This window comes from Dipteris shenzhenensis, chromosome 10 (assembly GCF_047967505.1).
Source record: "Dipteris shenzhenensis isolate YYH24624 ecotype China chromosome 10, Dip_SZ_1.0, whole genome shotgun sequence".
Lineage (NCBI taxonomy): Eukaryota > Viridiplantae > Streptophyta > Polypodiopsida > Gleicheniales > Dipteridaceae > Dipteris > Dipteris shenzhenensis.
Window position 1 is genome coordinate 2,299,505 of NC_141605.1, and position 5,833 is coordinate 2,305,337.

Genomic DNA, 5,833 nt, shown 5'->3' on the forward strand with positions numbered 1-5,833 from the left:
TACTAGCATACATGCTCTAGAAGCGGTTGCTTTCTAACTACCCTTACTAAGGTTTTGCATAGTCTTTCTATTATTTAGCAAAATAGATATATATCACGAGTACCCAAGTAGCATTTGTCTACACTTGCACACCCGATGGTACAAATATTGTTGTTCATAAAAAATAATTGCACTTGAACCCACTTTAACATTGGATTTATCAAGTTCTTCATCCATTTTTGCTGCAAAGAAACTAATGGATCATCTTCATGATCATGCTCGTGACTTGCATCTTGCATTAGGGCAATTTATTCTCCAAACTACTCTGTAATAGTCTCTCGTCCATTTGTAATCACATCATGTTCTTTTGTAATAGGATCTGGTTGTTCTGCAATTACATCAAGTTCTTCTATAACAGGGTTGGGCTTTTCTACAATAGCATCAAAATCAGTGTATTGTTGATCTTCAAGCTTCTCATCCTTTGCATCAGTTAGGTCTTATATAGTCTTTAAAGCTTGCATCATTTCCTCGGTTTGCACCTCTTCCTCTTACCACGAACTTTGCTAGAACTCATGACTGGTTCGTGCACTTGTCTTCTTAGCTATAAAATCTTTATGTACCTACATAAGATAACATTTTAGAAAAAATATATTTTGTGATAGTAGTTTGTAATGGTGTTGATACCATCTGTTGCCTCTGTTGACATTGCATAAGCTGCTATTGCAACTCATGAATAGTCTATTTCTACTTTTGAACTTTCTCCTGCAAAGCGTTAGTGGTTTATTATTATGAAGCAAAAGCTTCATATGGCCTCTGAGCCAAAATTACCAATCTTTCTTTGACATTATCCCAAGCATTTTGAGATATATTCACCTATTCTGCTTGTACATGCTCCATTGCATCAATCTTCATAAATGTACCTTCTACTTCAATATCTTCTGAAAGTGTCTTCAGTTCATGTTCCACATACTTCAAAGATTCTATTTTTGCTTGCAATAACAAGTTATCTATTTGCAACTCTGAATTGCATTTAGAAAGCAATTCTAAAACATTAAAAAATTACCTTCAGCCATTCCTTAAAAGTAGGTAAACATTCTTGTTGCCTCTCAATTTGATCCATCAATTGTTTTACGATGGCATCAATATGCTTACTAGAAAGAGCATCAACATGCACACTTCCTTTTAGTTAAAAACCATATGGAATACTACATTGGGAAAATTTATAACCTTTACTTGGGATAGTTTTTAGTAAAACTTTTCATATCAATCACATGTACAACCTACAAATTATTTCTCAAACATTCAAGGGGAGGATAAAAATTTATAATCTCCTCATTATTTTGGATGGCATGCCCTCCTCTCATCCTATTGTGACAACTAGAAGATAGGACAATAGTGACTAAATGTAAGCAACACCCAGCTTTAAGAAACCCACCCACATTTATAAGTCTAGCAATGAAAACCTATAAAAGGTTGGTGATTCTCTTTGTGACTCAAATTGACTCGCTAGAGGCATCATTAAAATTCCTTAAATGAGTCACAAAGCAACTTATTTAGAAACTAAAATCACTTCTAATCCCAAGGTTTCTCCTTCCCAAACTTTTGTGACTCATCCAATGATTCAAGCTCTCCTCCTTTACAAATTCCACTTTATGGGCCAATATTCAAAAGCCTCTTCTCTCTCCTATATTGGATCATAGGGGGAATGGATTATTGTGACCCCATCTTGAATGACATATGGAAATGTCTAGAAGGGTTAATCCCACATATAAGTGGGAAGCCCAATGAGCAAGGCATCTAATTGGACACATATAAGTTGGCATCCCAAGAAGCAAGGCATGTAGTCCCTAATGAGAGCACAATTTTTTATCCCCATTCACATTTTGGCAAGTGAGAGTCTTAATAGGTTGGCTAAGTAGTGATATGAGGGACCCTCACACATGGCCCCAATGCTTGGAAATTGTATATAGGTCATGAGATTTGACATGGTATCAGAGAGATCTGATAGGGCCTTGTATGTGTTAAAGGGTGCAAAGTTTAGGGTTTGTGATCTTTATACCTTTCAAGGGGGAATTGCACTCCATCACTTAAATCCATTGCTTTTCAATGAGGCACCCATTCCTTGCAACTATTTCCTCCTTATGAGGAGTTAGCAAATCGATAATTGTACGTATTGTGTAGAGGGCATTGTTCCTTTCATGTTGGTTTAAGAATCCCTTGATTATGATATTTAAAGAACACCCTTCCCTCTCCAGGTGGGGCCACCCATATTCTCGACATGTCATATGCATGGCACGCCCTCCTAAAGATTAATTTTTTTCAAAAGGGTTGGAATGAAGGAACATGCTTAACAATTGTAACCACGACCTTCTTGCTGAGACTACTTAACATTGCCTTAGATGATCCCTCCCAAGAGGCTCAAACTATAGTATATGCATAGTTCATTATAGGCATCTATTAGGCTCTATGTATCTTTTTTTGTCACTACCCAAGACATACTTGTAGGCCATTGGTCTAGAATCTTTTTTGGATGCATGTATTCTAGTGTTATGCAGAGGTTTTGTTTATCAACTCTATGTAATTGGACATACTATATAGAATTTATCTCTTTTTTAAATCAAATATACTTTTATATAGTAGGTTCCTTTATTCTTGCCTTTATTTTTTTCACATTTCTTAAAATAGGTTCTTCCACAAGCCTTGTACTATTTGTCTCAATCAAATATCCTATCATCATCACAGTATGTTTCATTTGCCTTGAAGAGGAAAACAAACCTATCCTCTTTGTTGGCAACTATGTACTTATGATAATTACAATGGGGTTCATGCACAATAACCATACTCTTCAATTTTGTATTGTACATTCACCTTTGCACTATGTTGCTAGTTTGATCAGATTTTTTTATTTTTGTCAAGCAAGTGAGACAATTGATTGGATTTACTGACTAGGGCTCGAGGAATTACATAGAGCCAGCTAGATAATTAATTGGATTTACTAGCCAATCTTGTGACCATGGTTTTTTTTAAAAAAGTTACCCACATTGCTTTAAAAAAAAACTCTAGAAATCTAAACACTTTCAAAATGACAATATCTCCATTGGAGAGTTCATTGTATTAAAGCCTTCATCCCCAAAATCATCATGGAGTCAACTTGGAGCCCCCCAAAGTAGTCATTGGGGTCCTTTGCAAGAAGAGCCATGGAAATGAAACCAAGAAAGAATCAGCAAAGTAAAAGAAGGTGGACAATGAGAAATCGCAAGAACTTCTAGATCTATGTATACTAACCTAAACAATCTAAAACTTGCAAGTGACCAGAGCTCGGTGGTTGTGTTTATTGCTAGCTTTTTTCCTCCCAAATAATTATGTTGGATAGTTTTCATTTACATCTTATGAAATTGGGGGAGGGGGGAGAGAGAGAGAGAGAGAGAGAGAGAGAGAGAGCGAGGGAGGGAGGGAGGGAAGAGTGAGAGAGAGAGAGAGAGAGAGAGAGAGAGAGAGAGAGAGAGAGAGAGATCAAATTCTACCATGATTGCTTGAGCAAGAGACACAGGATGCAAAAGAATATGGGGGACAAGCTAGAGAAGATGAGTGGGCATGATGAGCCGTGGCACAATAGACAATTCATGGTGGTAGTAAAATGGAATGGCCTTGCACCTACTCTTTACCCACAAAGCTATGGTACTGGAAGTAGTCTCTAGTGCACTTATAAGGCATAGTGTAGACATTACTAGAGGGTACACTTAGAAGATATAGTGTAGTGGTTTCTAGAGGGAGACATTGTAGAGATTGCTAGGCAATTCCCCAAACTCTCGGTCCAATCAATCAATGAGAAGCTAGTTTTGCCAATAAATAGTCATACAAAGGTACAAATTAATGACTTATTGAAATGTTTAAACTATGGGAACAACTGACTCACCTGTGGCTTCCACCATTATCTAAATGGTCTTAGTGCTCTTCATAGGGTGATTTCATTTGCAAATATTTTCAAATGGTTAAAATGGTGAAACTCATCAATTTTTTGGATGAGCTTTTTATAGAACAATACTTGGGATTCATCCTGTGTTGTGAGAGGTTTAGTTTTTATGTATAAGGGCTTTGCCCTTCAAATACCCCTACATGGTGGTCAGCCTCCTTTGGTCATTAAAATTATATAAGTCAAAAGGGCTTGCCCATCTATTTAGCCATGAACTGACATGATCACTCACCATGTGACATGCTTACTGTGTCTGTGGTTGTAACTGGAATGCAATGGGGGCTTTCTTCACCCAACACTACAAGGGCTCACCTATGTAGGAAGATGGTGACTATTCCGATAATGGAACCACTGAAACCGGCCTTGAGTAAACTAAAAGGCAGTAAACTGTAACTATCTTAGCATTCACACCTTTTACAGCCATAAATGGTCTGTACAATCCTCACGAGACACCTTGGGATTCATGCTCTGCCTGTACAGCCAGCAATGACTACTTTTGTATGTCAATTCTCTTTTTCCTCCTTGCCATAAATCTCAAATATGAAAGAGTGATTCCCAAATATGTCTTGTAATTGATGATTAGCATTAATGAGGCTAATCCTACCCCTTACTTGTGGTACTTATGCTTTAAGTTTCATGATTGTAGCATCCTCTTCTTCTTCCTTCATTTCTAGAGCATTGTGTAGATGTTGTTGATTGCTCAACATTTCAATCTCTAAGAACAAAATAAACAATCTAAATTATTATTTCTATTATGTAAGGTTCTTTATGGGGTAAACTAAGTTTTCATATTTGTGTCCATAGAAAAATAGTTTCAAAGAAAGAGAGAATGTTTCAATTCAAAGAAACTAAAGGTTTGGAAGAGCTTGAATTCAAATATAGAGAGGCTTATACTTATCTTTGAAATATATATTTAGCCCTTCAAACTATAAAAGTTCCTCCAAAGTCTACTAGGCTCTTATGCTCAAATTCTCAAGTCACTTGATGACCAATCTATTACATGATGTGAGGCCTACAAAAATCAAGAAGATAAGTCCTAAAGCACTGGTGGTAGCCCCACAAACTTCTAAAACAATCAAGTTTGCCTTTCGACAACTCTTATGACCACTTGCATAGATCAAACCTAATTTGAGTAGCCTTTGATTATCATTCAATCCTCCAAATTTCTCTCTAGAAATGCTGTCAATTATTTAGACATACTTTTATGACTATGTGCATGACTCAAGCCTAATTTGAGCAGCCCTAATATATCTTGATTATCATTCAATCCTCTAGATCTACTCTCTAGATATGTTATCAATCGTACAAGCCTCTTTGCAACCCTCTAGACTACACTGGCTGCTTTTATAGTCCATAGGCTACTCAAAGAAGCTTACTATAACCAGTGTTTCCCCTATAGTCATGGGCAATTTTAAACCTCCAAGGCAAAACCTGTAGCCAGGCATCGACTATAGCTGCGTTAGATTGTGGATCTATATCACTATGCATTTGCCTATGATTTATTGTTGTATCATCAAATAGTCTGATGAATTTTGTGTAGATGCATCTATGCAATATCTTTGCAAGCTACCATCTATGCTTTAGTTTTTGCACCTACACATGCATTTTATGAGAAGGGAGGGTCGAAACTAGTTATCCATGCAATCTTGTCTCAATACAAAGGGGATAGCCACAATGGTTGAAGAAGGATGTATAGTGACATCACCCAAAATGCTTTCCTACCACTGCTCCCTTCCACTATTTGTGGAGCAAAATTTAAACTAGTAACCAAAAGGCAGACATGCAACAATGTAGGAAATGGCTTTCCTTGCATAGCCAAGTGGTTGTCAGCACAAAGTATGAGAATTTATGATATCCTATCATGCGTAGTCTCTATTTATT